The 12373-nt window shown below is 42.3% G+C and overlaps 1 pseudogene across 1 annotated transcript; it reads left to right on the top strand.

The window, feature by feature from the left end:
* The first annotated feature begins 9523 nt into the window (after positions 1–9523).
* On the top strand, positions 9524–11508 carry LOC306650781 (receptor expression-enhancing protein 3-like; annotated as a pseudogene). The gene has a single exon. The product of its transcript is annotated as a receptor expression-enhancing protein 3-like (transcript).
* The last annotated feature ends 865 nt before the right edge of the window (positions 11509–12373 follow it).

The following is a 12373-nucleotide window of genomic DNA, read 5'->3' as shown; positions in this document are numbered from 1 at the left end:
CTCATGGATACTCACTTCAAACAGTTCAATGGCTCTATGTAAGTTAATACAGGGCTTTTGAGCAGAAAATCTTATATAGAGCTAATTAAGAAGGAATTGCGTGTACTGTCTGTTTTCACATTTGACAGGCCAATTTGGTCTATTCTTCAATCCGACATAATAAGCAAGTAAAACAAATACAAGGTAGGGGAGGGAAAGAGGGAGCACCTGGGACTAAAATGGAGCAAACTACATTCCATGCACGTATGATTATGTGAAATTGAACCCCACTATCATATATAACTATAATGCACCACGATAAACGTTTTTCAGAAAAGAAAGAAAAGTTGCTTCATGGTGCTTTACCAAAACTTTACTACTGTGATTCCATCTATCAAGTCCTCCCTAAACAAAATTCAATATTGTTAAAATCACTGCTGCCAGTTGATCAAAAGTTCACATTTGGCTAACCGTTTGGTTTAGTGCCTATTCGAACAGCCTTTCAACTACACTCCTCTTCTACCTCCAAAGGAACCTCTTCTAGGCTGGCAGTGAGGTACATCAGCCGCAATGAATCACACGTGGTCCCTGAATTTAGAACAGGATGACATCTACCTTTCTCCAGGAATCTAGATACAACGTTAACGACATCCTCTTCCAGGCAGGTTCATCTGACACACACACACACTAAGTGCATATTAATCCAATTTTTTAGTATTTCCATATCTTAGATGCAACATATCCCTTACTTAAAATGTACTTGTAGGCGGAAGGCAAAGGGCGGGAGAGGAGAGCTGTCGCCGGGTGACTTGCGTCATCGGTAGGCGCCGCTCCCCCCTCCCCCAGCCCTCCCCTGCGGTGCTCGCAGCCAGGGAGGCAGCTAGCAGAGCTGGGCAGAGCTGGGCGGGGCTGAGCTGAGGCACTTGAGAGTGAGAGGGAGGGAGCATCAGAGAGATCCAGCCCCAGCACTGACCTCTGCTGCCAACACCCGGCCAGGGAGGCAGCGAGCTCAGCTGCTATTGAGCTGCCACTGCTATGGCCACCACTGCTGAGAACGACAGCTAGGGAGCATCTCAGAGCAGCCGACACCTCAGCGCTGCTTTACTGGACCAGCGGGAGCCGCGGCCGCCTTCTCCCCAGCTCTCCTTCTTAGAGGCGGTGGCTCCTCATGCTTGTGCACAAGCCAGAGCCTTTGCCAGAGCCCGAAGCGGGGGTCCAGGGAAGCTGCTACTGCTATCCCGGACTGGGATTTCAGAGGCAAAGGATCCACAAGGTGTAGAGAGAAGAATCCAAGTGACAGCCACAACTGCTGGAACAGGGAAAGCTGTGGCAAGGTGAGTTTTTTGGTTTCTCCTGACTCTGCTGCCTGGAACACCCTCCTGGGGTGAGAGTGAGAGGGAGGGAGCATCAGAGAGATCCAGCCCCAGCAGGGACCACTGCTGCCAACGTGGACCAGCGGGACCAGGGGGATCCGCGGCTCCTGTTCAAGCCTTAGCTTAGCTGGATACACAAAGACCCAGCCCGCCTGTGAGCTGGAGTTGTTAAGGGCAGGGAGCTGTATACCAACGGCCAGAACTGGGAATCTGCTCCTTGTTGAGTGGACGCTAGCAGGGGGTGAAATTTCTGCCCCAACAACGGGCATGGGGTGAAGGAATCCCAAGGTGCAGGGAAGCGGTGGGTCTCAGCCACCACACACATGAGGGGCCCGGTGTCATACCATCTCCTTGGAGTGCCTGAGCCTTGCCACAGGCTCAGGAGCCACCACCCACCAGTGGTGAAGAGTCCCAACTGTGAAGCAGCACTGGGGTGGCAGGACAAGGAGGACTGACCCTTCCCTGCAGTTCCCTCAGGGATCTTCTCCCTTGGCTAGTCACAGGCTCCCTGGCTTTTCTCAAAACCTCAAGAAGTTCTTCCAGCTCCTATGCCTCTTCTCAAAACCTCAGGAAGTTCTCCCAGCTCCTATGCCCACCCCAGAGGTAGTGGAGAGGGGTCCAGAGGCTAGCCAGAGCCTCTGCACAGAGAAAACTTTATAAAAACAAAATCGTGACAAGCTGCCCTGGAAGGGCCAAAGCCAAACTCTGAAGAGACCCAGGAAGAGAAAAAGAAGAGGTGAGTACAGCCCCTGGCTTCTATTCAACGGCAGCATTCTAGAGACCACACTGGCCCCTGGTTAAATCACATTAGCACCACTTCTGCCTCAATTACTCATATAACCCTTTGGTAGCTGCTGCCTCAGTGGAAAGGAACCAACCCAATTTTTAGCCAGGGCTTTTCTATAAAGCATTCTCCACCATCAACAAGATTTTTAAAAGGCTACCTAAATACCGGAATATGAAATCTTTTGCATCTTATGATCGTCTAGGCAACATGCAAGAATTAGCAGGCTGACTTTTGGAAATGAATCAGAAACTGTTGTGTGTGGGTAGCAAAAGACAATCAACTGGAGGAGCTCAGAGAACCCTTCCTCAAGCCAGGTGTACAAGGACCAGATGAACCCTGTGGTACAGGAGGAACACCAGCAGCAGCAGCAGCAACAAGAGCAACAACTAAGACAAGAGGAAGGAACGCACTGCAAGGAAGGATGAAATTTTGGGAGCACAACTCGAACTGGAGACCAGAATGATTACTAGCAAGCACAAGTGGAAGAAGATAATAATCCATTTATTTCAGTAGAGAAGGACTTGGGAAACCAAGAACAAGAGGAAGATGCAAAACGTGCAAGTAAAAATATGAGGGGAATGAAGAGGAAGAGGAAATGGATCGGCAGAGTGATTTGGATCAGTCTGGTGGCAGTAGCGGACAAGATGAGCACACACACTTAAATAACACTGTCACAGATTCCAAGAATATTGTGGACCTGCCCATCTACCACTCTACTCCCTATTCTATACAAAAACAACAAAAATGAAAAGAAACTTGGACCATGGTTCTTAAGTCTGCTCCTTTTCTTTGAGAAAGAAACAATGCAGAATCACAGAATATATGAGTACCAATGGACTTATGCTATGTTCAACAACACCAATAATTTTGGGGACCTGACAGCAGCCAATGTCCAATGGTAAGTACACTGCCAGATTCTATCTGTCCAACAATCTACAGGTCTACAGGAAATGGCCAAAAATGTTACAGGTGACATACACTACTTAAAATGTTTTACTTAACTGCTACAAAATGTAAGATATTATTTAGTCCTAAAAAAGAATGAATTATACTGTTATGTTTTGTGGATGCATGTGTATGACAAATCCAATACCTATAATTATAATGCACCAATAAAAAAATTTTAAATGGACACATGCAAACCATATGCCAAATGTTTGGAAGTAATAAATCAAGTTAACAAACTGTGCACAAAACAAAAGGATGAAGTAAGGGTACATACTGTGCTATAAATGAATCTTGGAAACAATTTGCTAACTGAATGAAAGGACACAAAAGGTCATGTGGTGATTCCGTGTATATACAAAATGTCCAGAATGGGCAAACTCAGAGAAAGAAAGCAGTTTATTGGTTGCTAGGCAATGAGAGGAGGAATGATCGGGACTAACTTCTTAAATTGGTATATGATTTCTTGGGTGATGGAAGTGTTCTGGAATTGGATAGGGGTAATGGTTGGGTGTGCTGGGAACCACTGAAGTGTCCACGTTGAAATGGTGAATCTTATGTAACATCTCAATAAACTGCTATAGAAATAAGGTATACCATTTTTCAGTGTAATAAGTAAAAGTCAAATGCTTCCTTGTGTGCATTTGCATTTTCTGTTGCTTATTAATTAGTAAGATCATTCTCCCTTTCTCATTTATGTTTGGGCTTGTGGGATTTGGAATGTGCTGTTTTTCTAAAATGCAATGCTTATAAGATATTTTAAATTAAGAACTGCACTAATTTTTCACCGATACTCTAGTAAGAGTTGATGCAGCTGCTTCTCATCAGTGCCATGCCTGTGTATGGCTCAGCATACTCAAATCTCAATCACTACATTTTACTAGTGTTTGAATTCTTTGACTGTCTTCTAGGAGGACTGGTTGCAACCAAGCCTTGGATATTATGAATTTTATGACTTAAGATAGTGATATTAAATTGATTTTTCTCTTCCTGTGAGATAATGCATATGAATCATGTTTAGCAAAGTAGTTGGCATAGACTAAGCACTTGCTTAATTATTCTTCTAAATAATAAACACAAGAAGTGATTATATCTTATCTACCACAGTAACGTTAAATTAATTAATTTCATCATCTGGCTGCTTGATTAGTTAGGCATGTAATGAATACATAAGAAAATAATGGTTGAAAAGAATACTATTTGGTATTTCAGATTTTTAAGATATTCTCTTATACAAATTCTCATATTTGAAATACCTAGTCCAGAAAATTTCTCACTTTTTCTTCTGCAAAAAAAGTTATAACTTATGAATCAAAATCAACACTCATTCCAGTTCATGTATTAACAACAAAAAGATGCCACCAGTACCTCATAAGGCATTAATTCCCAGGATATAAAAAGAACTCAAAAAACTTAACACCAGGGGCTGGAGTTGTAGCTCAGTGGTAGAGCACTTGCCTAGCATGCATGAGGCACTGGGTTTGATCCTCCGCACCACATTAAAAAAATAAAGAAAAAATGAATAAAATTATTGGTTTAAAAAAAAAAAGCCAGAAAAATAAATAACCCAATCAAGAAATGGGCAAAGGAACTGAACAAACACTTTACAGAAGAAGAAATATGAATGGTCAAAAAAGTACATGAAAAAATGTTCATCTATAGCAATTAGAGAAATGCAAATTAGAACTACACACCGGTTAGGATGGCAATTATAAAGAATACAAGTAACAAATGTTAGCAAGGATGTGAGGAGAAAGGTACTGTCATACATTGTTGGTAGGACTGCCAATTGGTGAACCACTCTGGAAAGCAGTATTAGCGATTCCTTAGAAAATCTGGAATGGAATCACCATTTGACCCAGTTATCCCACTCCTCAGTCTACACCCAAAGGACTTAAAAAACAGCATAGTACACTGATGCAGCGACATTCTTGTTTATACTCAACTCACAATAGCCAAGCTATGGAAACAAACTAGGTGTCATTCAATGGATGAAGGGATAAAGAAAATGTGGTATACACATACACAGTGGAATATTACTCAGCCATAAAGAAGAATGAAATTATGGCATTTGCCAGTATATGGATGGAACTGGAAAATATCATGCTACGTGAAAAAGCCAATCCAAAAAAGCCAAAGGTCCAATGTTCTCTGGTTTTATTCCTTCTTTTGCTAACCCCAAAAGAAGAAGGTATGGGAGTGGAATGAGAGAAACCCATTAGATCAGACAAAGGGGAATGAAGGGAAGGGACGGAGGAAGGGGATAGGAAAGACAGTAGAATTGATTCAATACAACTTTCCTAGTCTTGTATTTCTATACATGACCAGTGTAACTCCACATGATATATGACCACAAGAGTGGGAACCTAAATAGAACAAGGTATGCTTTACATGTGTTCTGAAAAAACACATTCTACTGCCATTTATAACTGAAAATAAAAATATTTAAAAAAAAAGATGAAGCAAAAAAGAAAGGGGGAAATTTTTCTTCACAGTAATTTGTCAACCTCTTTTGTGTATATAGTAATCATTGGTCCACTCATGACGCCCATTAATTGTTCCAGGGCATCCTGTGAAAGAACTCTTCCCCCTTTTGATCTCATATGTCATTAAGGCAGCATAAAACTGGGCTCTCTTGGAAACAGGCTCTGACACACCCTGAGCCCGGAATCCTCTATAACCACTTGGTCATTATGCTGTGGGTCATGGAAGTAGTAACACCTTTTCATGGCTACCAAGGCCTGCTTAAGATAGGTAGAGCCAAATTTGTACCCTCTGATAAGTTCCAACAGGAGGAAAAGATGGCTTCTGGCTTCAGTTGCTTGTCAGAAACCATAATGGTACCTGAGCTACCCTGTCACACAGAACCTTTGAGTACCAGATAATCCCCTTGGGATGAACAGAGTGACCAGTAATGGGAATCTGTGACTAAGTGAACAGCACTGCTCACCATGATATATGATGGAGATTAATGGGTTTTTGCTACTTTCCATCCTTCAGCTAGGATGTCGCTAATAAAGGATAGGACCCAAAGAACAATGAATCTGCCCAAACTTACTGTAAACCTCGGAGCACTGGACACCCTAGTCAGCAAATGGTTCCATCTTCACATTTATTATCTAAACTAGTGAGTGGTTCAGGACCTGAAAATCGTACCTTTTAAGTAAACAAACACACAAACAAAAAACCCTGTGACTGCCTTGTTTCACAGGCCCAAAAATATTAAGCAAACTCACATATGTATCCACTAGCCACTGGTGTATAATAAGGCCACGATACCAGACCTGGTCTTGCTGGGACACTCCTTGTTCCCCTTTGACTTATACACAGTACTGGTAGTAATGAGACATACATTCCACTTAAAATCAAGAACCAGGTCAGTTGAAAGGATATTGAAGGTACCCAATATTTCCCAGGTTGCTCGCTTAACTGATAGAAAGAATGTGTCCTCAACGATTTTCTCCAATTCCAATCCGACATATAAACTCTTGAATGACTTTCTATGGAGTGGTAAGAATTAAATATGGTACAGCTTCCATGAAAAAGAATATGGTGAATTCTTACAATTTTAGATCATTTTGACTTACATTTCTAATTTCAGTTGAATTTGTTCATGCCAGAAACAGGGCTTAGATACCTTTAACTGTTTCTAATTCTCCCACTTCCACAAATCTGATTTATGCAAACAAATCCTAGTGAATATCTGCCTAAGGGACAGCTCAATACAACCTACTTGACCCATTCGCACATGTCCATATCCAGCAAAGCTGCTTCAGATGAGCCAAAGTAACCACTTTTCATCAGTGGCCTCCAAGATGATACTGTCTTCTTAATCAATTTCAGCTCCTCTCAGGAAACTTCCCTCACTTACACCCTAGATCTCAATATAGACTTCAGCTTTTAGCTCCTCTCAGTCTCTGTTGCTCCCCATGGGCTGGTTGAGTGTGCACGTCCTACAAGACTACTAATGGCTCTGCAAGGGCTTCTGCTGCCCTCTTCTCTTTAGGATTTCAAAATAAAAAATAAAATACTCCTCTTAATTTCTTTCTTTTTTTTTTTTTTTCTTGGTGTGTATTTGTGCTGCCTCCTCAGGGTCTTGCCTGACTAAAACACCCCAGTCAAATTCCCCTCGTGTCCAGGGTTCTCCTACAGAGTGGCTATCTTGGCAGAAATAAACTGGATACAGGTCAGAATTTTCAGGCTGAGGAGGGTTCCCCATTACTGGGGACATGCTGCCACCTATCTGTCTACAGCGGCACTGCGATGTCCACACCCTCTCTTGTTTCCTTGGCTTTTCTTCCCCATCCCCCATGAGCCAACACCAGGTGTGCAGTACAAAAGAATTCAGTTAAAAGGCAGGAATATCTCATTGTCACCCCTCCCAGAAGCAGTTAGCAAAATAAAGAAATGGAAATGCACATTCCTTCTCATTGGGCTCTTTTCAGTCCTAGGGACTCCCTGCTGGGACCTTGGCAAATGACTCAGCTGTCATTGCACACCACACCTGGGTCTGCTGTAAACCCAAATGTAGTCAATTGGGTGGTCCTAGAAGAGGGCATGGCTGTATATGAACGGGACCACAGACCACCAGAAATGCTCACCACAGGTGCTACTTAAACAACAGGAATTGGCTAAGTAAACATCCTAGGGAATGTTTTTTAGCAGCACAGAAATATTAGCCATTTCAAAGCCTTTACTTCGAAGATGAGGGAGTGGGGGGAAGGGAATGGAATGGCCTTCTGTTTTTCCCTCCCAGGGAAAGGTTGCTGTTCATTGTCACCAGGTCCTTTCCCCTTGCCTGTTTCCTTTCCTCAATCAGAAAAATAAATGCAAAATGAAAACTTCAGCCAGGTAAAATCCTAAAACACATTTAATGATTTTAAGAGGAAAAAAGGCTGTCAGTTAAGCCAGCTACAAACAAGGAGAAAAATAAGAGGAACTCTACTTTTAGTAATGAGCAATCCCCAGATCAAAGAAAGAATTGTAGCCCCAGGCACTTATTAGTTATATACACTAGGGGAAAAAAAGGATAAAATAAAAGGTTTCAAATTGTGTATTGATACATTAATATTAATGTATTATCAATGTGTTCATGTACCATGAATATATATTTAAAGTAAAATTCGCATAGTTTGATACCACTGAAAATTCAAAATTTATATTAATTTATATGTAAAAGATTTATGTAGGAAAAAGATAAACAAGATGATGATTGGCTTTGTTCCTCTACAACACAGATTACAACTTAACAGTAAGTATTTCTAAACCACACTAATTGACAAAACTTCGTGTGATTAGTTGTAGTGGGGTGTAAATGGTTACATCTGGACATCTCATGAACTGTAAACATTCTGGAGCTTCTAATCTTAAAACAGTAACTACATATAATACAAATGATGGCTATGCCTATCTTTAACACTTGCCTTGTCTGAATTTTAGTCATAATACTCACTCCTCTAGAAACATTCCGTATTGGACCTAAATACTCTGATGCAAGGATTAATACATTAAAATTGAATTTTTGACAACAAAATTACCCTGAGAAAACGGGACCAATGAACACTCAGCTAAAATATTTCAATGGCTCTGTGTAAGTTAATTCAGGGCTTCTAAGGATAAACACTTATTATATAGAACTCACTTAATATGGAGTTGATTTAATCAGCTTCTTTTACTTTTTTATAATTGATAATATGTATTTTTTATTTGTTCTAATTTTTTATGTTGTAATTAGTTGCACATGTCAGTATGCTTTTACTTTTGATAGGCTAATTCAGTCTGTTCTTAAATCTGAACCAGGTAAATAAGTCAAAGAAATAAAAGATGCCTCCTGATGCTTTTTTACCACAACCTTAACGCTTTGGTTGCATTCATCAAGGCCTCCTTAACCAATGTTCAATATTATTAAAATCACTGCTGCTATTCATTCAAAAGCAGTAAATATGTTGCTCTTACACATTTAGCTAACCTGATTGGTTTATGCCTATTTCAGCAGCCTTTCAAATGCACTTTCCTTCCTGCTCCCAGGAGCCCTGTTCCAGGCTGGCCATGAGGTAGCATTTTGACTAAACACAATCCTTGCAGATAAAAGCTTGATGACATCTACCTTTCTCGTGGAACACAGATGGACATTACATTAACGACATCTTCTGCCAGGGAGATTGATGTGACGCAAAAAGTACATATAAGTCCAATATCTGTTAGTACTTTTTTAAATTCCAGAGGCAACATTCTCGTTTAAAATTTGCACTTGTAGGCGGAAGGCAAATGGCCGGGAAAGAGAGCGGTCGCTAGGTGACTTGCGTCATCAGTAGGCGCCGCCCTTCCTCCTCCACCTCTACCTCCCGCAGCTCTGCGTGGAGAGAGGCAGTGAGCTGAGCTGCCAGAACTAAGGTCAGCACTGTGGAGAGAGAGTGATGCTCCAGGGAGCATCAGAGCTCCAGCCCAGGCATTGGCAGCCAAGGACATGCCTCGGCGCCAACCTAAACCAGAGGGAGCTGCGGCTGCCCTGTCCTCTTCCATGAGGCTTTAAACACAAGCCCCAGCTGGATCTCTTGCCAGAGCCCCAGCAGCTGGCTGGGCTGCAGGGAGGTGGCCGCCTCTGTAAGAGGACGCTGAGGATTGGTCTGGAATTTCTGTCTCGTCCATGAAATGGGGCAAAGAATTCCCAAGGTATAGGGATGGGTTAGGTCCGAGCCATTGGGACATTTGAGGAACCCTGAGAGGGGGCCTCACAAACCAGAGGTGGCCAGGTCCCCTGTGTCTCCCTTGCCTTGGCCACTCTCCAGGGCCCTAAAATCTGAACCCTAGCCTGTGTCAGCCAAGGACCCAAGCTTCAGCAGCCACCCCACTCCTTGGGTACTGGGACCCCAATCTTAAAGGGAGGCTGCTGTGGCCTGAGGAGTGTGTGGCCATCTTTTCCTTATGTTCCCCCTCCTTCCAACCCCCTCAGAGACATTCTCCTTTGGCCAGATGCCGGCCCCCTGACTTTTCTGTAGGAGTGGGGGAGTTCTTAGAGTCCCCTCTCCAGCCTTACCCCTGAATGCAGTCAGCTGGGTGGGTAGAATGGGCCTGGGGAGGCAGCTGCAGCGTCTGTCCTGGAGGAAACTATAAAAACAAAACTGACTGTTCTGGGACAAGTGGCCTGGAAAGACTGAAACCACAACCAGAAGACACCCTTTCCAGAAGAGGAAAAGAGGAGGTGAAAAGGACTGCTGCCTCCTCTTCCCCAGCAGCACTAAAGAGACCCAAGGGAGGATGGCTGCCTGGTTGAGCAATACTACTACTGCTTCTTCCTGAGTTACCTAGAGCTTCCTTCCCGAGCTGCTGCCTCAGTCGGAAGGAGGTAGGAAACCAACATAATTTCTCTGAACCAGGGCTCCTTGCTAAAGCAGAGTCTCCACTAACAGCAAGATTTTCAAAAGATGTTATGCGGGGTGCACCGACCACAGCTCTATTGGCTGCATGCAGACACCAGGCCAGCTGTTGGCAGCCTGGTCTGTCCTCCCCAGAGCCGGGGCCCCAGCCCGCTGGAAGATGGTGTCCTGGATAATCTCCAGAGCCCTGGTACTGGTGTTTAGAATGCTTTATCCTGCAAATTCACACAAAACTGTGAAAACAAAAAATGTGAAGGAATATGTTCACTGGATAATGTACTAGATTGTTTTTTGCCCTCTACAGTGTGACTGAAACAAAAGCAGATCAAACAATTGCTTGGTTTCCTTTGTACTATGAACTGAAGATTGCTTTTGTCATATGGCTGCTCTCTCCCTATACCCTATACCAAAAGAGCAAGTTTAATATATAGAAAATTCCTTCATTTACTTCTTTCTTCAAAGGAGAGGGAGGTTGATGATTATATTGTACAAGCAAAGGAAAGAGGCTGAGACCATGGTAACCTTTGGATGGCAAGGTCTAAACCTAGCAGCTACTAAAGCTGTCACCGCAGCAGTAAAGAGCCAAGGAGCAATAACTCAATGTTTAAGAAGTTTCTATGCATGATTTAACAGCCATACAAGGTGATGAGCCTGTGGGACAAAGACCATATCAGCCTTTACCAGAAGCAAAAAAGGAAAGCAAACCAACCCCTAGTGAATCAGCCATTTATGGAATTCCACTGAAAGATGGAGGTGAGAAGGCAGATGAAGAAGCAGATGGGCCATATTCAGATGATGAGATGTTAACACACAAAGGGCTTCCGAGATCCACAAAGCATGAAATCTGTGAAAACCAGCAGAGGCCCAAGGAGGTGCTGTATGGTTCACTAAAATATAAAGTGAAGAAGGTGTATTTTTAGTCATCTATTCTTCAGATATCCCAAATAATACTAATATATCAACTTCATTTTGTAATATGATATATTCAGGATTTACATATTAAAATAGTTCTTAAAATTGTGGTAGTGATAGGAATTACTTTCATGAATTTAAATAACTTTATTTTGAAAGAATGGACATTTTTTTAAGCTGTTTTATCTCAACTCCCTAAGGTCTCCCTCCCAGTGACGGGAACAAAGCCCTTAAAGCTGTTCCAGGAAACAGCCCCAAACAGAGAGTAAAAGAGTAATTGGAGCAAGATAGTATTCAGGCAGTTAAGACACCAGAATCTACACCCTGTTGTAAAACATTGTGAAACATGTTGTATGTTATCAGCAAACCCAGACCCCCTTTGAAATTTCCCGGCAGCTTTGTTCCCCTTTTTCCTTTCATGTGCGACCCCTCCCGATGTGTGGTCTCTGCCTTTATAAACCTACAAGATTTTTTGCTCGGGACTCGACTCCTCGACTCCTGCGTGAGTCACGAGTCGGGTCCCAGCGCGCTGGAATAAACACCTCTTGTGGTTTGCATCAAGTGACGCCTCCTGCGGTTGATTGGGGTTGCCGTCGATCCATGGGACAGAGTTGGGGTTTCCTTTTTGGGGGCCTTACAATTTCTTTAATAATTACTTTTAAATATTGACTACTAAAGGTAGTTATGCAAAGTCAATTAATATACAAATATCAAAATTATAAAAAACCATGTTATCTGTTTTCATATTCATCAGTGACATTGAGTGCCTGGGATATAAGATGAAACACAGACCCACAGTATACTTGAAAAGAGTCTTTATGGTTCAGGATACATTAGCTTTTGTGGTGTTACATTGTGTTTACTTTATCTATGTGATCTCTATCACATGAGGATAATAAATAAATAGGCCTCTGAACAGGCAGTGACATAATAAGGACATAATGTAAGATAATAAGGTATATTTTATATAATCCTTTAATTTTTACTTTTATAATGCTTTC

This window comes from Sciurus vulgaris, assembly GCF_902686455.1.
Source record: "Sciurus vulgaris genome assembly, chromosome: X".
Taxonomy (NCBI): domain Eukaryota; kingdom Metazoa; phylum Chordata; class Mammalia; order Rodentia; family Sciuridae; genus Sciurus; species Sciurus vulgaris.
The sequence above is the reverse complement of the archived record's forward strand: the minus strand, read 5'-3'. Positions and strand labels throughout refer to the sequence as shown.